General features: G+C 39.2%; 1 long non-coding RNA gene across 4 annotated transcripts in view; it reads right to left on the bottom strand.

Annotated features, from left to right (window-relative positions):
- Positions 1-25,376, bottom strand: part of LOC309716883 — a 156,756-nt gene that overhangs the window by 25,601 nt on the left and 105,779 nt on the right. For 2 of the 4 annotated variants that reach the window (XR_014279532.1, XR_014279533.1), the window contains one exon: positions 19,212-19,530. The exons of 1 other annotated variant lie outside the window; for it this stretch is intronic. This is a non-coding gene — a long non-coding RNA (uncharacterized lncRNA). Of the gene's footprint in view, positions 1-19,211; positions 19,531-25,376 lie in introns of those variants that run through there. One more of the 4 variants, XR_014279534.1, reaches the window with a different exon arrangement.

Below are 25,376 nucleotides of genomic sequence, written 5' to 3'. Positions count from 1 at the left end.
TGTGGTCATGAAATTACATTAAGAGAAAGTGGAATTAGGTAGTGGTAATAGAGAAAAGAGAGTGCTGTTTTTGAACTCTAGCATAATGTTTTTTGACTAAACTGGGACACTTGTGTTTTTATGCTTGAACGATTCAGTGTTAAGTGGCTCAACGAACATTCCCCTTAAAATGGGCAGGTACAAGCACTGGACTCGATAATGTCCAATGAAAAACATTTTAAGACCTTCAGAAAAGTATTACTCAAGACCACTTTTTAAAAATTCAAAGAAAGCCTCACTTTGAAGCTAAATATAAAGCATTGAGGGCTGGCTTAAGACTTTTTCACAGTATTGTAATGCTTCCAAGCAATAATGTACAGCATAGTGTACTGGTTACATAAGATTTTATGCATAGATCCCCAAGTTTTGACAATTTTAAATGCCTGCCAGAGGCTTCCATACAGTGAGTAGGCTGATATATGGCGTTAATCCCCAAAAGATGACAGAGTTACTGTATAATTAGCATTTCACCCTTCTTACTAAGCAAGATTAAGGAGGTCTATATCTAAACCCACATGCATATACACATACACACAAGGCATCAGATCCCTATCATTTTTATAATTAATGCCAATATAATAAAAGGCGGGACGTTGAAATTTAAGACTCTGGGCAAGACAAGACATCATATGGCAAAATTAAGCTGGGTGATAAAAAACAGACACACACCCAGCTGTGCTGGGTTTGAATGCTTTCATGTGGTTTGAGTTTGGAAAAGGCAGCCTTGGTGTGTGCATGTGTGAGTATGTGTGTGCTCAGTCAATTCATTTTTGGCTAAACGAAAATTTGGTTTTAGATTTTTATGATTTCATTATTTTTGCATGATGTAACTTAAATGTATTTTATTACACTTTATTTATTTCTTTTATTGTGTTTGTTTAAAGTAGGTTTATTTTCTTTACCTTAACAAGCTGAGTTCAGATCAGGTCAGCCGAACTATTTCTTGTGATTTAAATTTTCAGATATAAGCATGTGTGGCTATTACCCAGACAGCACTTGTATAATTAAACCCTGCTGTGTTAAAATGTAATTAACACCACCAGTCATTTCTCATATCACAAACTCGCACAAAGACGTAAGCAGTGTGGAAGCGCACTTCATCATATGAACTAAATATTCACAGTAATCATATTCAGGAAGACCTTCCTTGCATCAAAGTCTGTGTCCTCTAATTCAAATCTTCTACTTTCAGTGTATATTTTTCGCTTTATGGACCAAATTTGCCTTTTCTTTTCACAGGTCAGCTTAAAGAAATCGAGTGTGGTCTATTTACTGCCACTGCAATTATTACTTTTTACAGTCTACAGTGAGAACAGCTCACAGTTTTCACCTGTTATATATTATTGATATGTTAAGCCTGGTATAGCCTCAGTTTTGATATTAAATCAAAAAGTATGCATTCTGATAACTGTGTAGAGTGGTGGGCTGTTCTCTTGCAAAGGTTAGTAGAGGGGAAATGCTAACATCATAACGTTATCATTCATCGTCTAGAGTCTGGCCCACATAGTGATTAAATCAAACGTGGCCAAGAGTCAAGCAGCGCTGGAGGAGACAGCCAAGTAGAGGCTGTACATTGTTAAAGACGACTTGCCCATGAACTGACATTAGCTCAGTTGAGAGCTTATTTATAATTGAAGACAATCAACATTGTAGGCTACCTGGAAGAGACAGCGGTGGAATATTACATATGCATTTCATGTATTTCTGCAAATGCCTTGAAGAAAATTTGGTCAACCCTAATACAGTACAAATTAAATCTGTCATCACCTCCAAACTGGAAAACTCCAAGTGGAAAAAATAAGTGCATGCAACGTGCCAACCCCACAGGTACTGGGATAATATCTAATGATTTCCAATTATTTATTATTTCGAATAACCACAGATGTGCACTTTAACGATATGGCAACAATGTCCAGTCCTTGTTCTCCCGAGGCTCCAACATCAGACCTTTGTACGTGTCTGCCCTCGTCAGCAGCTGGAGTTGCAAGCCTCATTTACTAGATTCAGATCAGTTACGCTGCACCACAGAGTAGCTGCTGAAAATACAGGAAAATAAAGATAGCATCTGAACAAACATATAAAAATGTCCTCTAACCATGGCTATTACAGTTCAAAAAAAGCCAATAGTATTACGAACTAAGTATTGTTACATGGTCAAAAGTTACTTATAAAGCAGTTTTTGTTTAAGAGCTGCCTGTTTAAGAATGGCTAGGAAGGGGATGATGTACTGGAAAAATGATGGCAAAAGATTGCAGCAGACTACATTACTATGTTACACAGCAGAATTTCAGCCAAGTAGGATAGGGTAGGAGACCTCAGTCCATAAACTACCAATGTCTGTAGCATATGGAAACATAACAGTATGGGAAACAGCAAGAGGATGAGAGGGAAGGGAGGAAACTGGAAACCAATGCAGAAAAGTCTGAAGAGAAGAGAAGCAAAGTGAAGACTGCTGCCTTGTGGGAAACTTGAGCTGTGTGTCTGGCTGTTGCGTAACTGTAATGTAAGTGAGCTGTAAATAAAGATCTGCTTCCCATGACAGAGCAAGTCACTCTGCGTCACTGCAGCATCAAGCTGCTCATTGGAATGCTGCTTTCGTGGTACATCTGAAATTACACTTTCAAGGTAGAGTTCTTTTTCTCTCAAACATCGCATCAACTACCTAAAACTTGTCATTATAGGCTGGCACGACAAACGGCAACACACTGTGGCTACAGTATGCAATCAACATTCCCTCCATTGTTAACATGGTTTCATGTGCTGTGTATTTAAGCTATCACAAAATTATGAGGTCATCTCATCAGTCCTTTGGAGGAATCAGAAAGGCAAACAGAGCAGAGATTTGGTGTAAAACTTTATGGCAACTTCCTGCAGTGGAATAAAAGCTTTCCCTGTCCTTTCTTTAAGAAAATGTTAGCTTTGTTAAGGAGAAATAAAACTGCACTTATACTCTTCTGTACAGTACATAAAAAGCTACCACCATTTAAATGCACCACCAAGTCCACCAAAGTGCAACTTTTAAAATGAATGATGAGGTTTATAAATCTTTTTGAAATCCATACAGAAAAAGTTTAATGCTTTAGGGTGGTGGGGTGGGGTTGACACTTCTTGTTTTTTTAAAAAAAGTGTCTATACTCTATAGAAAGAAGAGTTTTTAACCTAAATACATTGAACTGTTAATGGGAGTGTCCAACTCAGAGCATTATAGTTTTTTTAAATGAAAAGCTTGGCTTGTTAAAAATGCAGCTATTAGGGTTATTACAAAAAATGATGAGTAAACTTACCTTCATCCAAAGAATTCTCAGGAAGCCACCATGTCCGGCCAAGAAAAAGTCTAGTCTACTACACAACCCCACCCCACCCCACCACCCTAAAGCATTAACCTTTTTCTTAACCTGAGATGAGAGCACCATCTCACAGACAAGCACATTGTGGTTGTTGGAAAAGGTAGAGGGGACGAGCTTTTGTGTTGAAGCTTGAAAGCTGTTACAAATTCTTTGGCATGTGTTAAGAAAAGCAAACTGGGTTGAATATATACACATCTCTCTTTTTTTTGGTTATTTTTCCATTTTCTTTGTTTTTCCCCAAGAGATATTGCACCCACTGACAGACTGAACTTCATAATACAGAAACTGTGAAGCATATGACTAAAGAGGATTGGAGGGGGAGAGGAGCCTAGAGGAAAGGAGAGGAGGTAAGTTTAGCGTGACAGGCTAAAGAGGAGCTCAGCAATGTTCACATGAACACAAGAAAAATTACAGGGGAGTTCTTTGCAGAAAACTGCCAACTACAGCTCAGAAGGTGCGGCCCCAAAGAAGCGTGCATTTATGTGTTTGATCACATGACTCTCTAGCACTTATGCAGCCAATCAGCTGTAGCGATTCTGGTTCACTGCGAAGTTTACTGGGTCACTACAAATCAGAGGGAAGGCATTGAATGAGATAGGAAAAAGGGAATAAGACTGTTACACTTGCCAGCTTTCTTGAAGGCCTTATTTTTTGTCTCTTATAAATCTCTTTTTTTCATTTATTACTTCTTGTTATAGGAAATATATTTGCTGCTGCTTAGTTTAACTAAAAGAGCAGTGATACACAGATCGCTGTCAGATTCAGGCTCCCATTACTGTGAGTTAACAGCATAAAAATATTATTCATCCTTCACTGTTTCTGAATTCAGGTCCCAGGTGTAAATGTCAGACAGCATGGCAGCACACACCTGAAGTTGTTAAGAAGCTACTGTCAGTATATTTATCACCAATATCCTGCTGAGTGTGTAAATGTGCACATCAGTTTGTCCAACATCTTTTGGTTTCCTGTCTACTTTCCTCCAGCTATTATTGCTTTCTCAACTCTTTTGGACCGCATTCTAGTGCAGTCATTTTCTCTATCCTCTAATTTCTGTCTCTTTTATTCTATCTGTGTTTTTTTTAGCTGCTGTCTTCTTCTCTGACCCCTGCCCCTTCTATTTTCCACGTTTTTCTATGTTTGCTGTTATTTTAATCAGCCAGCCTGTCACCACACTGTCACTATCTGAGATGTCAGGGAGGAGCAAAATAAAAAATTAAAGAGAAAGAGAGAGAGAGGAAAAAAAGAGCTCAGAAATGGGTGAAGAGTGAGGAATTTTTGCGCACTATTTTGATTTTGCTGAAATTGATGTTCAAACGGCTTCTTGCCTCCCCGTAAGACACCTTTTCTGCCGAATGATATCCAAATATACTGTCTGTGGGGAAAGAGGGCTGGGGAGTGGGCAAGAGGCATGAGAACAACACTAGATGAAAAAGATAGATCCTGCAAAGGAAGGAAAAGAAATCACACAGATCAAGAGTAAAATATCAAGAGAGTACAAGATACCAAAAACACAGGTACACAATAACAAGCTGAGATAGCACAGAGATAAGCATGAATCATAAAAGACAAACTTGATTGGGATGAAAATGAGACAGAGAGAAGGAGAACTAATATATGATTACCTGACTGCACAAAGACACCACACACATTCCTTCACAATTTAAGCATATTTCACATATAACATATTCTTAACTTATTCTGTGCCATATGCTTGTCTTATTTACTTACGACTTTGCATGCAAACAGGGCTGTGGATATAATTTAACTATAATTTCCTCCTGCTGTTTCACTTGCCTGCATCTTATTGCCGGCCATATGGCCAACCAGTGTGGCATTCAGTTTACATACAGTTTGCCTTTATTTCCAACATCTCCATCAGATAACATTCAGCACAATCACGCTCGATATTGGCCTGGCTATTCTTTCTCGCACAGCACAATGTTTTTCTGATTACCATCGGAGGCAATATGGTGCATTGCAATTCACTTGCAAATGTTGCGTGTATAAGACCGCATTAAGCTTTTATTGAAGACTGGAAACATTTTTAATATAAGGACAAATAGCGAAGGAGGAATAAGAAAAGCACTTCAATAATACAATTTGGTGTTCAGCAGCAATAGAATACTCCCTCCTGTGCCACAAATGCAGTACTCTACACTGGCCTGTCAAACCAGCTTTTATTATGAGAGGCGGCAAGAGAAAGACAGAGAGACAGCATCTGAGAGACAGCATCTGAGAGAGCAACGATTACAGTATTTTCTTTTTTTTGGGGGGGGGGGGTATTTCCTGCCACCCTGTGTATGTTTATAGAAACATGCAAGCATGTTTGGTTGGGTTTGTCCCAGGTCTTTTCCCAGATGTTCTCTTTTGTTCTCACAGATAAACAGGAAATGTGTGTGTTTCCTTAAGCTGTAATGCTGCAGGTGACAGGACTGGGCATCTGAAATACTAGATGGACAACAGTGATGGTGTTTTCATTTATTTATTTTGCACTTGCCTTGAATTTTAATCAGGTCTCTGCAGTGAGTTTTGCTCCATGTTTTGTGCTTTTCCTAAGTCAGAATCACACAGACTGTATAACGAAACAACAAAGTTATGCAGTGATACGATGATTAAAACCAGTTTCTTTTCTGTGCTGGTGAAGCTGATGGTGATGACTGCATTGTATGGTTCACCAGTCACTCCACAGCTAATTATGTGCTATTCATTATAAAACTTTGAGAAATTAGTAAAAATACTTATCTCAACCCGGTTTTCATCCAATGAATAAATAAATATATAAATATCAGAGTATTCCATCAGCTTGACACACAGTTCACTGGGTTTGTTTATTTGTTGGTAAATGCAAAGTATTATTGTGCTATCACCTGTTGCTTGGCATCTGTATTATGTGAAATACAATATTGTTGGTTTATAGAAGACTATAAACTTTATAGGGCTACAGAAAACCTGACCTATTCTTTTATTTATTCTCGATTTAGGCTAATGGATTTTAATGATCCAATGCTGAACTGCAGCCCAGAATTTTATAACATCAGCAGCTGTTTTCGAGTGTAATTTTTTTTCCAACTCCAATCTGGCCGTTAACTCAAATTAGGAGGAACTTCTCGCTGGTGTAACTGTTTGCTGTCGATGAACTAGGTCTTGTGAGGTTCAGCTAGCACATTCAATGGATTATTTTTACTGACTTCTACAAGAGCTATGTTCCAGAGGTGAGATTTTGTTGAGGTAGGCAGGTACTTCGAGGAGTAAATAAATAAAAATGTTTCTACATATCAGTTCATATTTGAGATAAGGGGGTCAATATTAAATGCTTATGTTACTGAAACAATGGAACACACTCCATAAAGATAAAGCAATAATCTTGTGTAAAATGCAACTGAAATATGTAAAATCAGTGTTATTTAAAATGACTTAATTACTTAAAATCAGTATTTTGGAACATAAATATTTCTCTGAGTGTAGCACACAGTTTTTTTTAACAATTCCTGAACTGTTTGTCTGTTTGCGCTTTACAACCAGTGACTAAAGACTAGAAGACTGGTTTTAGAAGATTGTCCATGCTAGCTCTGGTTCTTCGGTAACTGCTTATGGGGATGGAGGCTTGCTTCCACACCTGCATCATCCACCTGTGATCCAGCAGCAATCAGCAGGCAGGAATTTAAGACCAGCTCATCCTTCCACTCATCCCAAGCCCATCAGCAATTCCTATGGTTGTAACTCGGCTGTTATGTGTATTGTTGTTATTTCCCTTATTGTATTTTGCTGTTTCCTTGAGTGTCCAGTTTTGTCGTTTCTGGAACAACTGACCTGCAGCTGGCTTCGCTGACTATCTGACATCACTCATCCACTCTAGCTACATACGTTAGCCACGTCCACTTCACTTGCCCTCCATTTCAATCTGGATCTCTGGAAATAAAGGATTGAATCAACCACCTTTTTGTGCTCGAAAATACCACGGCTGCTCATTCAGGGATAGAGGCTGGTCAGTGCTCTGTGTGTGGCCTATTTAGCAAGTTATAAATATACAATAGGGGCAGTACAGACTATGGGTTTTGCAGTTTTACTATTTATGTTCCCTGCCGCCATCTTGGATTGTGAATTCTGGACTGGTGGTGCTTCTTTGAGTTTCTGAATCAGAAATCTGACTTGAAGGGGCATTCAGTTGAACCAGAACTCTTGAACTTTGAACTTTTGATGGAATGGAATGTTTAGCCTTAAACACAGCTGCGCGTGTCATTGTAAATAGAAATACCCTGCTTAAACTAATCAATTAGCATATTAGCATAGCATTTCTGTCAGTATGTTACCGTTTTTAAGGCCTGTGGAGCAGTTCACATAGAGAAGTGTGATTGGTAAATGGTAATAGGCAAAATGGAATGATGGGACTAATATAAAACTAGTTCATCATTAGCAACTCACATAATCATATTGTATATACGTTTCTAGCCAAACATGCTAACATTTTGTATCAGTACATTGTTACACTACTTGAAACAGATTTGCTTTTCTCTCACAACCAAAGGCATTTGAGTGCTTCTTCCCACAGTTTCTGCTGTAATCAACTGTTGGTGATGGTACTGATTGTTTAAAGAGGAAGAGAGCAAAAAAAAAAAATGCGCTAATTGACTTCAGAGAATGTACACCTGTTAAACGGAGACAATTTCAGCTCATTGTCAGTGATGTAAGTCAATGCAAAGTAATTGGCTGAGGTCCATACAGATGTGACATTCTAATGTTTTGGCACCCTGTTGTTATTGCTTTACTAAATATGGCATGACACACTAATTATGAGGCAAATGACTGGCAGCTTTAATTAAAGGCCGCATTTAGCCATATAAAGTGAACAATTAAATAACTGCTGTCATTTCACATCCAAGGTAATTAAGTTATCAGTGTTTCATTGTCTAAATACTTAGAATACAGGGAATCATAGAAAATACACTGAAGAATGAGCTCTCAAAGCAAACAGCTTTTCTTCCAGATGAAATATATTATTGATAATCTGACATTCATCAATGACAAGAATTAGTGACCTGGTTACGCAAGGCTGAGCCTGATTGTAGAGTACTGTAGGTATGGTTTGATTCATAAATACATAATAAAAATGAACTATACACAATCTGACACAAATCTGATCTAGTGATTGATTTGCAGAAAGCATGATGTGAAAAAGAGCCATATTTAATCAGTCAAACAGAAGAACATTTTTATTTTGTTAATATTATTGTTACCACTTGTAACAAATACATCATTCTCCTTTCCTCCTTCGTATTGCCATCCTGTCATAACTTTCTTCTCACTCATAGATTTGTAACATTTACTTGTAGCAGCTTAGCAGCAAATGTATAAGCAGGGGTAAGCTTAGTTGGCTGCCAAGAAGGAGGCCAGATCTCAGTAGGCAACTCATCAAAGATGCAGTAAAGATCTTGTTTCTCCTATAGAAACAGTGTATACATAGAAATGTCTGCAGTGCTGCAGCACCTGTTGGTTTTCAATTCTGCGTTTTGAAGTCTCAAAACAGCATTTTTTTCCACTGCCATGTTAGATTTTTAGGGAAAGATGTTATCATATTTGGACTTGTCATTTGTTATATTGGCTAGCCATCTTAATTTATTAAGTTTTAGTGTGCAATACACAGCCACAAATCTGCTGCTAAAGTTATTTTTCTTACCATCAGTATACCACAGACTAAATAGTTGACATTTTACTTTGTAGATAGCAAATCATTTTATAAATAAAGCAGTTACATTAAATTTTATTGATATAGCACCAAATCACAGCAGCTGCCTCGGGGCATTTTATATTGTAAGGTAAAGATCATACAATACTACAGAGAAAACAGAGAATCCAGAGAAAACAGAGATATTCCAACAAGCGTTTGACCTCCTATGAGCAAGCGCTTTGGTGACAGTGGGAAGACAAAACTCACTTTCCTGGGGCTCAGGGATTGGGAGTCATTTGATAGGACTGGTTGGGGGTGATGGGGAGCAAGACAGGACAAAGAGACACGGTGGAATAATTAAAAACTGTCTGGTTGTTTTTTACGTGTTAGACAAATATAATATTGTATCAAAGTACTCTAGTTATGCAAACATAACATTACATAACATTTGCATCATCATTCTATTTAAATGGTTTTTAACTACATATATTTAGACATAGATTGTATTGCAGCTGTATTGTTAAAAAGCTCAGTGATATTTCATTGTTGAATGATTTCATTATACTAAATGAAAAAATGCTGAGCTTTAGCCATTACAGGAGACAAAGGAAAAAGGCAGAATGAACCAAGCTCAAATTAGAAACATTAAATATAATGTCATCCACATTTTTATGTTGAAGATGTCATAAAATTCAGTGGACCACAACATTTGTATGGTACCCTGTTCCTAATGCATTTGTTTATTAGCTAAGTCTCCAATATTTCAAGTTACTTAGGGGGTTAATCGGTGGGCATGCAGAGTTTCATGTTCAGCTTCATCTTTATATAAAGGTCAAGAGCGAGGCAATCAGGAAGCTGTTAGAAAAGTATAGAGTCATGGAAGAAATCAAGTAGAGTAGCCAAAGGGTGATCAACTCCCAGAGAGGAGCTGGAATGGAGCAGAGAAACTGAGAGAAAGAGGGAGGCTGAACTAGATTAAACTGAGCCAGGCTTTTCAGGTTGAGAAACAGATCAAGTGTACCCTAGAAGTGTTAAAAATGGGTTATGATTGATTGATCTGATGCTGTTGTAAAAGCAACCCATAGCTCAAGTTAGAATCCATGTCATGTCTATCAAGACACAAAAATCATTTGTGTTATACATTTTTTGTTGACTCTGTTTTGGCTCCTCTCATTCGGGCACTATTTTTTTTTTCATCCTTAATTTGTGTACTTTTGCTTTCACTTGGTCGGGTCGGGGATGAGTTCCTGCCCCAAGTGGAGGAGTTCAAGTATCTCGGGGTCTTGTTCGCGAGTGATGGGAGAAGGGAGCCGGAGATCGACAGACGGATTGGGGCTGCAGCTGCAGTAATGCGGACGCTGCACCGGTCCGTCGTGGTGAAGAGGGAGCTGAGTGTAAAAGCGAAGCTCTCAATTTACCGGTCGATCTACGTCCCTACCCTCACCTATGGCCACGAGCTGTGGGTAGTGACCGAAAGAACGAGATCGCGGATACAAGCGGCAGAAATGAGCTTACTCCGAAGGGTGGCTGGCCTCTCCCTTAGAGATAGGGTGAGAAGTTCGGCCATCCGGGAGGGGCTCAGAGTAGAGCAGCTGCTGCTCCACATCGAAAGGAGCCAGCTGAGGTGGTTCGGGCATCTGACAAGGATGCCCCCTGGGCGCCTCCTGGGTGAGGTGTTCCAGGCATGTCCCACCGGGAGGAGGCCCCGGGGCAGACCCAGGACACGCTGGAGAGATTATATCTCTCGGCTGGCCTGGGAACGCCTTGGTATTCCCCCGGATAAGCTGGAGGAGGTGGCTGGGGAGAGGGAGGTCTGGGCCTCTTTGCTTAGGCTGCTGCCCCCGCGACCCGGCCCCGGACAAAGCGGATGAAGATGGATGGATGGATGGATGCTTTCACTTGCTGTTTGGTAAAATTTGGGAACCAAACTACTTTACAAAGATTGCAGTTTAGATTGTGATACACCCATTTCCAAATCTAACCATGCAACTTTAAAAAATAAATGGCCTGCTGTGCTTAGATCTGACGTCAAGTCAGTTCCAAGCCTTTATTTATTTATTTTCATGCCTCTTATATGGGTCTGGACATGAGTCTTGGCAGACTCTCTCTTCCTCGGATGGATGGATGGATAAATACACAAAAATAATAGCAGTTTTCACCTACAACAGTGACAAATAAGCCACAACAGTAGCACTGTTCTGAGCAGACTTATTATGGATTTCAGTTTAAATTACATGGCACAGCTCAAGTGGAGGGGTTTTCGGATCATATCACCTACAGCCAAAACTTCAGCAAGATACTAGGAACAGGCCACAATAGATACCTGCAGTTGCATGAGGTAGTGATGAAAATTGCCTTCAGGCTGCACTGTAGGAGTGGAGAACAGAGAAGACATGAATTTCTTATGTACATTAGTGACAGGTGCACACTTAGACACCTACACACATACAGTACAGGAAAATATTGACACTGATTTGTACACACACATGCACAAGCACACACATGCAGCTCGATAGGTGGTCTGACAGAAGTGGTTCATTGTGCATGATTGCTCCTAAAATTTCACTGTGTTGCATCAGCCAGCCGACTCTGTTTTGCTAAATTAGTTTGCCCTTGTTTCCTAGAACAAATGAAACAGTAGAGTATGCTGTGCAAATGGCATTTAGAAGGCATATTTTATGTAAATATATACGCTGTATACATATAATAAGATACTGATAATAGCTTTTTAAAGATTCATAGAATATGTTCTTTGTCATTTAATACTTTTTTCTGTCATAGACTCCCTCTGCTGTGTATCGTATTGCATATGTAAGTGTTGATATTTCTGTATGTTTGCGCAGTCATGCTGTATGTTTTACTGTTGACGTATCTGTCAGAGATCCTGAATTGTTTCACTTGCTCTGGATTTTCACTTCTGGCTATGATGGATGTGATTCCCTTTACAACTGTACTGCTTGCAATTTCGTGAACTTACATGCAGAGGGGGACTCTTGCTGGAGTATAGACATTATAAGCCAGCTAGCAGCAATTGAAATAACTGTATTCCAGCTCGGTAAAGTTGACATCTCTGTCCTATTACTGTATAAGAGTATAAGCAAAATCAGAACAAAGGACCCTACAAGCCTCAGGTAGTTGATGCCTCTATGCCCCTGAGGGGTAGCCTATTGCTTGCAGTCACCAACAAACATATTCAATACTGAATATGTGTCTCGCTGAGATATGTTAATTCCACAAAGCTAGTCGTGTTTGCATCAGACAAAGAGGTGAGCGCTTCCTTTCTGCTGCCGGTCCCTGTCTTTACAAGAGTAATAGCAGATGAAGTATGGCACGCCACTAGGGACATCCTTGTGCTATTTTTGTGCCATGTAAAGATGATCATGATAAGTTTTTGCCCTGTTTGGGAAAACAATATACTGAATACAGAATACAGTCCAGGTGAATAATCAGCAATCATGGTTCAGGCTTCCACTTTTTAGTACTCAGGGTAAATTAAAAGGATTGAAACGGTCACACTAGGAAGAGAAAAGTGCTTCCACAATCCATCACATACTGCCACTCTAGGACTGAAACAGGGGGGAAAACACGAGGAGGATGTAGATGTAGCGACTGTCTTTCCTCTAAGTAAAAATGAGACGTGTGAAAAACCTTGTGGATGCTACCTTTAATTTTAAGGAGAGTGCAGATGTGTGCCCCACACTGGAGGAATCTCTTCTGCCTGACTTTAGTATCAAATATGTTTTTTTTACATACACAAGGAGCATATATATTGCCCGTGGTTTTCTCCCTCTGGTGGAGCAAGACCTCACTTGAATAGTTTCTCTCTCCTGCTCCTTTCTTGGTGAAGTCACCTGCCCTAACAGGTATTGCAGGGTTACAGATGGCCAGCTTACAAAACAAAGCGATCAACTTGTTAATAGAATTCTGAGAATACAGTCTCTTGATCCAGGGAGCTACTGAGGCCGCTAAGGCTTTCATCCTATCAACATATTACAGTTCTGTTTCACTTGTTAATCTGAGTCAAATATTATTTAGTTAAGACTTAACTACCTACAAGTGTCCAACTATCCTGTAAGTGTCCAAGATAGCAGTATTTTAATGTTTTGGAAAAGATAAAAAAGATTTGGACACTAACCTAAGGATCATGATTTGTTTTTCTTAGTCAGCAGTCACTTTTTGTGATTTTTATTTATTTTTAAACTGCCTTTTATTACATTACACTTAATATGACTATTCAGACTTATCTCCATCTACCCTGTAGCCATTTGATTCTGCGTGTCACAGTTAATTGCAGTTTATCAAAGGTGATGTTGCTTTTCCCACCAGGTTACATGGCAAAGTGGCATGGTCATACTTGGCTAGTGAGAGAGAGCACCTTTGTAAGGTGTTTATTTACAAAAACTGTATTTAAAATAATATGGTGCCTAGAAATTGAATGAGCTACAAAAACCTGTGACGCTACATTATTTCTGTCTGCCCATCCTTCTACTCCTAAACTGTATATGTCTTGTGTTTATGTGTAAACACTCGCTTGAAAAAGAGACGTCGATATCAGTGAGCCAAACTGTTTAAACGCATGCTTTAATAATAACCTTAATAAGCTGTTATAGATGCAGCAATACTTTTTGCTAATTGGAACAGCTTCATTGTTTGACCACCGCATTTCATCATGATGACCCTGATGACCACCACAAGCACACATCAGTCAAACAGTAACGTTGTTCTACATTTTAACTTCTTCAGTCTTTATCCTCTTCCCTGTACACCTTTTTTTCTTCACCCTTCATTAGAGGGAAGCCGAGTTCTTAGTTTCCTAATGGGTAAAAGGAAGCCTTGTTTTATACCTCAGGACACACACCAAAAAATATATCTGGATAATGTTGATGGTAATGAAGTGGGGCAGGCTATTACTGAAAGCCACTGGTTTTCAAAAAAACGTAAAGCTACATGCTTCACGATACCCTTCTTATGCTCACTCGTGGCCCTACATATGTCAGGGCATTTGTACATGGCAGCAGACATCATGTCAAGAATTGTTCCAAACCTGCGACAGTGGATATCTGGGATCACAATATTAGACTGATTCACTTCCAGAGTTATACAGTTGAGAGTCTGCCTCTGGAATGCAATGCTCTGTCACACCCATGGCCCTATAATTTGTTCTATGCCGTTTCTTCCTGATTGTCTTCCAGCTACTCTTCTATCAGACTGATGTGTAGGAGCAGGGGTTGATTTTCCAGTGGAGATAAAGTCTTGATCTAACAGAGAATCTCTGATTAATTGTAACCTTGGTTTTAGTCCCTTCAGAAATCTTTAACTATCAGTGATTCCACACTAGCAGGGCTGCTTCTAAAGGTAAATTGTAGGATGTAGACTGGTATGTCTTAAATAAATATCTTAATTTGACAACAACATGACATTTATAAAGAGCGGAGCAAAGTGATAGTCATTTAAGAACCAAGAGTTCACATGTTCTGTGTGTTTTCTGAGAAGAACATGCCAATAAAGTATGCAAAGTGGGATTTAGGTGTGCGTGGTTAAAAGTACATAAATAGGTTTAAAATGGTGTTAAAACCGTGTGACATTTTGTGCAAGGGTGTGATTATGCAGGTATGATAATGATGCTTTTGAGCATTGTTAGTGTCTGACGCTTGCTTGGTTTGTTTAACTAATTAAATAATTAATCATTTCATTACCTATTCATTTATTTGTTCGTATATTTACCCGCTTCATCAGTCACTCATTGAATCACGTAATGTGTTACAAAGCCTTGAATATCACCATATGTTAATTATATTTTTCGGTCAGGTGACAGTTCACAGCTATGAAACATTAGTATTATTTTTGTTACACTATTATTATTCATAACTCCTGCTGCATTTGGCTATTTTTTCATCGAGGCAAGTGTCTGTCTGACAAAGAGTCCCATCTGCAGACAGAGATTAACATTTCTAAATTTTACTAAGTACTTTTAATGGCCCTTAAGTACAAAATGGACCTCATGATATTTGAGTAAAGGGTCATGCATACATTACTTATCTGGTATCTTTTATTTGAAAAGAGTGGCTTTAATACAAAAGCTGCTCTTCAACAAATATTCAAACATGCGCCACTACACGGTCAAGCAGATGGATCGGTGAGCAGTTCAAGCGACTAAGTTATGAAGTAAATAAGAAAGTGATTGACAACTGCAGAGTCTCTGATATACGAAGGGAATCCCAAAAGCAAGGTCTTCGTTAGAAAATCACTCTGTTTACTTTCTATAATATCTACATGATTTTTAAGGCTGAAGAATTATTTTCTTTTCTACATAATCACCATTTCGGTCGAAGCATTTTTGTAGATGCTGTGGCAGTTTTAGAATGCCCATGTCATACCAGCTTGCTGCCATGTCCTTCAGTAAGCATTGAACGTCATCTTTGACCTCTTCGTCGGAGCAGAATCGCCTTCCAGACAAATGCTCTTTCAACTTAGGGAACAAACATTTTTGACATCTATGCATGAGTGTCCATACACTTCTGTCAAGTGGCGATGAATTTCAACTGGTTTAACACCTTTGGCATTCTCAAATAACTGCGCGAACTTTGCACTTGGTGGTAGCGTTCAACGGGAGCTCCATTTTCAAGGGCTGCCGAGCCAAGATTGAGCATCCCAGCGAAGCCATGCATGCTTGTTTGGAGGAAGCACCCATCACAACAGTGTGGCCAGCAGCCATACGAACAGTTTCTCTACGTCGCCACTGCTTTGGAGACCTTACTTTTGGGATTGCCCTCATATTCAGTTTGTATATATTCGGGCACTTTAAAAAAACTGACAAATTTATGTAGGGGTTTAATGAAAATAGAACATAAACTTAGCATAACAAAGCAGGTTTCTACTAACTGCAGTTGTGTATTGCACCTCAAGGAGAAAAAAAAGTTGTGCTTGGATATAGTGTACATGGTTGCTCCTTCTTCCTGTCTGTGCGCTCAATGAAAAAAAAATGCAGTGTTTTCTTTTTCATTCTGATGTGCACTGATGTGCGTGCTGAGATCAGTGTATAGAAATGCACAACATATACTCACATCCACATGTGCGCACACAGTACTGCCAGGCCTGGTTTCCTCTGTGAAGTTTCGAAATGTGTTTTTCATCATGGTAACAAGAATACGTACAGGCCGTAGCAGCAGTTACTGTATGAGTTTGCCCACAGAATTGGTATTTTTAGCTATTGAAACATCATATTTTCCAAATATATTATATCTAAAAGTTAATACAAGTAATTTTCTTCTTTCTTCTGAGCATCACGGGGCTGTTTCGTTTTAATGTGGTCTTGGCTGTAATGTTTTAGTCTATAATCTGTTGCCTTGTAAAGCAAAATGCAACAATGTAGTCTTGGTCACGCATAGATTCAGCCTAACTTTAACACTGTTATCTTTTCTACCAGAATATGTGTGATTCTAAAAGCTGCACATCTTTCTTTTCTCTGTTCTCTTCTGCTAAATTTGATCTGATCTCATTGTCTTTTCAAGCCCATCCCTTCTTTAAGTTCAGTTCTAGTTTTCTTTCATATGATTTGCTTTTCTCTTTGATGGCTCTGCTGTGTTGATCGTTTCTGTTCTGTTCTGTTACTGTTACTTTCTGTTACTTTCCTGTTATTTGCTACATTTTTAGTATCTCTGCATCAGGTGCAATGAGTGACAGTTATTGGTCTGGTGTCAGTGGTTCAGGCTTAGGCGTTACCTCTGTTTAAGGCTGATCTAATTTCCTGCACACTTCCTCTGTGGGGTTAACGGCTGGCAGACTTGTGCACATCCTGGCTGAGGTACATAAGAGGGAAAAAAACAGTCATGGCAGCTAACAAGTGGAAAAAGATACATTCCAGCAATTAATTGGACATTGCAGTCATAATATACTATTACACACTTAATTGTCTCTTACAATTATTTAAGCCTGAAAATATGTACTGGTGACATTTTTTTAATTAATTAATAAATTGCAATTACGTAGTGAGAGGTATTGACCAACAAAACATAAAACTTCAATAAAATCATTCCGGTTTTGGAATAAATTCATGTGATAGGGTAAATATAGCTGTTGCCCTACTTATTTTATTTGATAATTATTTGATGTCAAGCATGTAATTTAATCATTAGTGAGTTTTGTCCTCAAATAGTTTCATTCTTGGCCTGAAACTGTGAAACAAGGACAGCAATTCAACTGACACCTTGCGTGCAGTTAAACATGCGTGCTTGTACGTGTGTTCATCTGATAAGTCGGCTGTGTTTCTCGGCTCTTTACCAAATTAAATTAAAGTTTAAAGCACAGCTCGTGTTTCAAATACCAGTTTGCATGAATGAGGACACAGATGAAAGCTAACTTAAATTATGTCCATAACTTCCTAAGTATCTAATGAATTTATTTTAGTTTTTCTTAAATAGATACTGTGTAACACTACTGAATATTCAATGAGGTACCGTTCAATGGTACAGTGTGATATACCATTTGGACCGTAATGATAGTCCCAAAGTCTTTGTTTTTCCTGTCTGGCAGACAGACTAGGGGCCTTGAGCAGAAGAAGAGGAAGTGCAATAAACTGTAGGTGGAAAATATGGTGGGTGAACAAGTGAGGCGGGGGGTCGCATGTGACGAGGGAAGCTGGTGTTAGTAACCGCATGCAAAGATAGAAGGAGAAAGATAGGCCGGCCTCGAAGTTCGTCCCTAAGCGAACCCTGCTCTGGTATTTCACATGCTCTATGCTGGCTGAAAATGGACATTCTTATATAAAAAACACTTTTTTTCTACTCTTTAGCCATGGCAGTGGAGTTATGGGACAGGATGATGTAGCTAAAGAACCTCTAAAGAACTTCTGGATGGATTGACATAAAATTGTGCGTTGAGTTGCCATGGCGCTGCGCTGAGTAGGAGCCTGCTGCAGCATTTTATAGTATAGGGATTTTTGACTTCATATTTGGTACTGCGATATGAACTTGTTGTTTTTATATTGGCCCTATGAGGATAAAGAACTGGTCAATAAGCATATTGTAAAAGCAAGCCTACGCCTAGGTTTCCCTACCCTATGAGTTAAAAGTCACCTCCGATCAAACTCAAATCAAATTACAGACGTGAGATATTTTTCATCTAAAGTCACCACCATCATTATCGCAGCATACTGAACGAGCTGCTGAACTCTAAACTATTTAAAGAGCTTTAAGATGCAGATGTGGAAGGAAAAATAATTACCTCTCTTCTCTCTTTTCTCTCTGAAAGCAGAGGAAGAGGCACTTGGTTCTGTACCTCTGAGCATTCCCAGACTGCTGGTATTCTCATATGAAAAGTAAAGCTTCATATTTTCACAAGTCTCCTGAGTGATCATTAAAGTTCTTTATGTTATTTTAGATTTTTTTCTCAAAACAATGCAATATTCATTGATAATCTATGTTGTGACGATGAAAGTGGAAGTCTTTAGATGTTTTGCAGTGCTGGACATACTTCTCCAGAGTTTTACATATTGTATGAATAGATGTTCTTAATGTAGTATTTGTTCCCTTGTGGTTAAATTGTAAAAGCTACTTCTTGAGAGTTAAAATGCACATATATAGAGAGTATATATGTGAATACACTGTTGTGTTGGAACTTTTCCTAGATACACTGTTCAACAAAGAATTTGCAATGTAAAGATATAAAGAGGGAATTTTGTCACCTTTCACCTGTGTGTGTGTGTGCATGTGGATTGTCACTTGCCGAGTGCATGTTATTACATGTGAGTCGCTCCCTTTGAAACTACTTTCTCTTCAGATCAGTGTAAGGGCAGACAAACACACATGTGCACACACGCACAAAAACACAGGCGTGCGCACAGAGACAGAAACAATAGTGACTTTCATCCCAGTAAGGGACTCGACATCAACGGGCTTTTAGCATGTTTTACCAGACTAGCACAGGTTAGTGGCTATGATTGTTGTGACATCCACCACTTCTGAATGTTTCACATAAAATCCACAGTGATGTTCCTATAGCATACAGGAAATGCCACACTGAGGCCCTTTTCCCTTTTAATTACAGGCCCTTGTGCAGACATATTGTTTTTTTTAAAAAACAGATTTACAAAAAAGCATTTAAAAAGTGCTTTCATTGGTTTTTTTTCTTTATTTCCATACAACATATTAATAACACAAAAACAGATTGTTATCAAACTTTATTTTGCAGTCAGAGATACAATGAGCTGCGAAATGTAACTCTTACAGATGTGATTGCATATTCCCAGCTTCTAACTCGAACCGCTACATGATACCCGTATTTTTAAAATCAAATTCTAGCAGTTTAAGGCGATGACAAACAGCTATATATGAGGACTTTTAGTGATGCAAATGCTCAAAATGTTTCACAAAAGTTAATATTTATCACTGGCTGCTTTCATTCTTGTTTTTTCCATCGTGCTGTCCTCTTTAACCTCACCCGTCTTCTTCAGTTTCCTGTAAGCTTCTGTGTAGATCTGCACTGTGCAAACACATACATAAGAAACAGATATAAGAATTTTTAATTTTAGTGCATTTAGTCTTTATGGATAAAAGTTTCAATTAATTCAAAAGGGTAAAAGAAGGCGAATATCTTCTTCTTCTCTCCCTTTAGTGGTTGCCACTTTCTCACCACTGAAAATCTTAGGAATACAATTCTGCTGCCGCCTCCTGTTTTCTCAGTGACACGGTCTCCAAATCATACATCATAGCAAGTCTCACTAATATCTTGTAAACCTTCCCTTTCACTCTGGCTGCTGTCTTTCTGTCACAAATCACAGCAAACACTCGTCTCCACCCACCCCACCCTGCCTCCACTCTCTTATTCACCTCTCTTGTGCACTGCTTGTTCTCTGGAATGGTGAACCCCTAGTGTATAAACAACCTTACCTTCACTATCTCTTTCTCTCCTTGCATCTTCACCTTTCCACCTGTCTCCCTCTCACTGTGACACATGAAATGTTGCGCTTGTACTCCTGTTCTTCCTCTTCTCACTGGTGAAAACCTCCACCTCTCCCAGCTCTCTTTCACCTGTTACCTAATCTCACTACACATCACAATTCTTACCGATGATCTGCATGTTTGCGACTCTTCAGACAAGAGGAGTTATGTTTGTGGCCCCCATGTGGCTGGGTTTTAACAAAGCAGAAATATGATGGGTAAAAACAACAGTTGCTATCTTTCGTTGAAATATTTTGGTTACCTTGAGTAACAGGTATTGCACATAGCACATACGTTTATAGTACATACTACTATGATGAGATATTTGTTTGAAACTGGTGGAATATCAAGTTAATTTTTAACCTCCTAAGACCCAAACTCTTCCACGGCATGCATTTTTAATTTCTCTTTGATAGTTGGGCATATTGGGGCCCGATTAACGTAAATACAAAGAATTACCAGATCTTTTTTTTTTTTACCTTATTTTTGTTTTTAAGAAAAATAAGAGCCACATATGAGGATATTCGTTTAAAAATTTGATAGAACAGTAGCAGTATAATGTCCTCGTAAGTGGATATCAGGCCCTTGTAGAGCAAAATTGAGTATTTTGGTCTAAATAACCCAAAATGTGATGTCCACATATGTGGACGCCAGGTCCTAGGAGGTTAAAGGATCCAAACTACCTTTGTGATAACATTCAGTGCAGCTCAGATTTGGGCCCCAACAGTGCAACATGCTCTTTCTAAATTTCATAGGTTGCCTTGCTTTCTGCCCTTATCTTTTACCACTAGCTGTCCAAAAATAAAAAAAAATCCCAAACTGTCACTCTCCTTACCACGCTGTACTGTTACTGGTTGGAAAAAAGCACCAACCACAGGGCCAGCTTTTCTTATGAAGGATCTGCACCGTAGGGTATCTATGCCCAACTGGCGTTGTCGTCACTGAATCAATATTTGGCGCACAGGGGCTGTGACTATTATCTACAGACAAGAATTCAAAAAGAAAGACGCTGGCATTTGAAATTCTGGGAAAGTTATTGTAGGATCATTACTAAGCATACTGGAAAGTGTAAGCTATAGCCTGAAACAAGTCAGAGTTTCGATGTGAAATGAAAAGAGCCTCATGAATCACTACTCTTTAATACTATGTCATTAAAAAAAAGAAAAAAAAGAACTGACATATAAATCACTAGATGTCTGTATTATTCCCAGGGGGCATGTATGCTGTGCACAGTCAGGCTGCTTTTCCCCCCAACATGCCAGTCTGGCAGACTTCACATCTGGATCACTGTTATTATCATAGTCATAACATTCAACAGGGCATGGTATTCCAGGCACAATTATACAACTTCCAAAACTGGAAATCAATTTTGGAAATTAAGTTTATGGGTTGTCTATAAGTACAACATATTTTTAGGCCTAAGAATATGCGATTAACAGACAACAGCACTCAGCATGTCTGTACCACATGTAAAAAGTTGAAATATACCATAAGTATACCTAAACGCAAAGGATGAGTAGCTTAGATATATAGTTACAGTACTGACTCCCATAAGATTCACTATGCAAGTGTAGTATAAGATAAGATTTTATACTGATAATAGGGGAATTAAGTGCTATCTTCTTAACTGTAGCCACATGGGAATATATTGTGAAACAAACTAAAGACAGCTATTATGGATTTATCCTACAACATTAATTAGACAAAATTAACTCCAGAATGGATCTCTCATACGCCAGACAGTCAGACAGTCCAACTACTATATATTACTGTGTGTCATCTAGCAGTGAACACTTTAGCTGTGATTCACCATGACATATCTAAACAGCCACTCTGTCTCTTCTACGCACATACACACACAGACACACAACTACAAAGAACAGTTGTGCTAGCATGTATTCCTGCACAGTTCTTAAAATGGAACAACTGTTCACACTTCATTGCAGTAGCCTCAGCTTATCAAACGCATAATCACCGTCTTTATCTGAGCTACTGATGTGTCACAACAACACAATGGAAGAAATGTTACCATCCAGCATATGAATGTCTGGTCATCTCTGTACAGTGTTTGTACTGTCATCATCATCATCATCATCATCTTCTTGGCCATGCAAGACCAACAGCAGCCTTAAACGCTCTGTTTCTTACTCACATCATTGGTCTAAACAATTAAAATCAGCCAACGCAACAGTCAATTCAAGTCATACAAAGGTGATGTTGAAAGGCGAGTAAATGAAGGGTTGTGAAGAAAAAACCCCACATTGTGATAAAAGGAAAAGAGTAAACGACAAAGAAAGAATCAAATCAAATAACATCCCAATCCTGATCCTGCCTTATTCCCTGGCTCACTTCCTCTCTTGTTCTGCTCTTTCATTTTCAACTCATTTTGCTGGCTCACTTCTTCCTCCAACACCCCCTCCATTCTTTCTGTCACTCTCTCCCTCCATGAGCAGACAGGCAGAGACAGGGAGACTGTTGTTGTGCTTGCAGTCTGACACTATCAGCTCATAAATCCCTGTCAGCAGCTTGTATGCCTCCTCTCCTCTCTCCCTCCCCGTCTCTTATCCTCCCTCCCTTCACTGGTGGAGAAACAGAAGAACCCAGTGACCTGCCAGTGAAGGTTTGACTGGCACAACCACACACACATTTAAAGAAATATATATAGAGCATATACAGTATATACAGATATATAGATAGTCAGACAGACAAGCAGACAGACAGACATCTCTGATTCTCATGCCTCCCCTCAACTGTCTCTCTTTTGCTAGGTTCCTTCCTCCCTGTCTTTCTTTCCCTCAGGCAATGTTTGCCGGCAGACAGTCGTCACTGACAAGAGCTTCCTGTGGTTAGGGGTAAACACCTGGGTAATGAGGCCATGCTGCACAACAACCCCAAAAAAAGCAAAACAGATTCACAGACCTCACTCACTCTGTCGAGTACTGTAGACTCACAATCGGGTCACGCAGCCACACAGGGTCACACGCGCAGTCACACATGCAAATAAATCTCACGGGAAAACAAGCACAGACATGAACACATTTAAGCACATACACAACCGCACATGCACATAACTGGTTCAGACTGAAAAACAAGAATCTAGACAGAGTGGACATGGATTCAAGAAGGTTCTACTTCTGTGCCGTCACTAGTAATTTGTTCCTCAAATGCAGAAACAAATCCTTGTCTAAGTCATGTCAGCGAAACACTCAGTCAGGATTTTTGACATACTGCAAATGCTCAAACTGAGTGTGAAATGTGAGTGCTGCTGCAGGGAAGAACAGAGCTGCCTGTCTCGACTGCAAAGTCACAAAAGGACTTTTCCACTACAGGCAAGTTATTGGCCCACACCTGAACCTGTGCCAGCTGTCCAAAGTGCTGCCTTTGTCACTCCAGCATTCTTGCAGCCTACAGGAGATGGTACAAGCTGAAGTTTGGTGTGTGGTCACAGGACTGCGCCGACTTTTTTGTGTGTCTGTGTGTGTCTGCTTTCGTGTGACGAACAGACACATCATCACCACTCAAATATAAGTGGCTATCTGTCTAACTGTGAGTTGACTGTAGGGGGAGCAGTAATACATCGTATTTCTGCAAGTTTGTGTCTTGCTTGCTCAGCAAGGGTCAGATAAATTGCTGGTATTTTTTATTACTGACAGATTCTGTTGTTCATGGAGTTCTAGTGGGAAAAAACAGCTCTTTGTCACTAGTTTTTGATGAACCTTGAAAAGAAGGATTCAGTGACCCACCTCTTACACTTTTTCACATATCATATAAGACTAGATAAATAAGTGTGGAGGAGCTGCAACAGAGGAAATTAAATTTTTAAGTATGACAAATGTCCCTGTTCAACATGGGCCATAAGCAAAGACACAAGGACACATCTCTCCAGATTACAACTATTCTCGGAGAATACTGAGCCACTTCATGTATATTTAAAAAAGCTTTGATTTACAGACGTACATTTAAATGCATCCTGAATGGGAAACACAAAAACCCATCACGTGACTGGGTTGGGCAGCAAGCACAGTATATTTGTTTTTCCCCATTCCTCAAATTTTCACTCTTCTTATGAAATTTTTTTTAGATGCACTCATATTCAAAGCTCTGAGGCAAAATAGACAATTTCCCTATCAGCTGTAACCAATACTTCATTTTCATGCCACTCTTGCTTTTTACATTGTGCTTTTATCCAAATTGATTTTGTCACAACAGAATTACATCTTACTGCTCCACTCCTTCAAAATATTGTGCAAGTATCAAAGCCTCAAGAATCTTCCATGTCAAAAGCACTAGAGTGCAAATGATTCACTCAGCAATCACGTTAATCTGTTATCTCTGGACAACAAGGCGCAGCCTGCATCGCATGTCTCATAGAAGTAACAGGGAAGCTTGTGGTGAATCATCAGCCCTACCAGACCCACACGGTCTTAAGGGTTGTTTTAGTTTTGAGGAGGATTTTTTTTCTTCTTCTTTAATGGTCTTCATGCAAGCTATTTTAGATATGGTTCAACTGAGCAAAAACACCATGTGTATTGTATGGTAGTATCTGGGTTTGCATATGTCTGTACGCGCACGCTTGTGTGGCCCGCATGTCTTTGTGTGCAAAGGAAATGGCTGACAGTGAAAAATGTGACCAATTCTAATTTTAATTGCCGAGTGAAAAAACAGCCTCTGCATTTGTGGGTTCTGTCCAGACGAACAGAGGAGAAGGGGTTTAAGCATGAAAGCGTATTCCTTATCACAATTAAAAAGTGTTTTAACATACCGGCATCCCTTTGAAGTTAGATTAGCAGCAATATTGGAAAGATCAGCCCCAGTCTTAAACAATGGAAATTGAATAGGGGAAAAGAAATGACTTAACAGAGCCAAAGGTAAAGTTTTCCTTTTGTTGTTCATCTTTTTTCCCCCCTTGAATTTGGCCTCATACAATTTTCTGATAGATTCTCTTGTGCAGAGCGACTCTTTTTTTTTAGTATTATTATTATTTCTTTTTTAACATAAAATTGCTTCATGTCCAACCTAGGGAATGGATTGAGGGGACTACGGCAGAAAAGAAGAAAACGTAATTTGACAGCGCAATTTGAATTGGAGATCCTTCTTAGAGGATTTGAAGCCTGGAGTGACAGACGAAATTGTACATAGGCACAGCTAAGAACTGTAATCACAATAAGCCCATATAAGCGTCTTGATTGTAAGGGTCTGAAGCCACACGGTGGCTGTCTTGTGGAGCAGCAATCTACATGCAGAAGCGCACAGTGGAAGACACACACATCCACATGCAAATACACAACAACAGCTATGGACTTACAAGTCAAAATTCCCATCAATACAAGAAAAAGCCACTCCTTACATAAAGACATGGAAACCCATGGGAAGACACAAGGGCTGGAA

This window comes from Aulonocara stuartgranti, assembly GCF_965226115.1.
Source record: "Aulonocara stuartgranti genome assembly, chromosome: 11".
NCBI lineage: Eukaryota > Metazoa > Chordata > Actinopteri > Cichliformes > Cichlidae > Aulonocara > Aulonocara stuartgranti.
The sequence above is the reverse complement of the archived record's forward strand: the minus strand, read 5'-3'. Positions and strand labels throughout refer to the sequence as shown.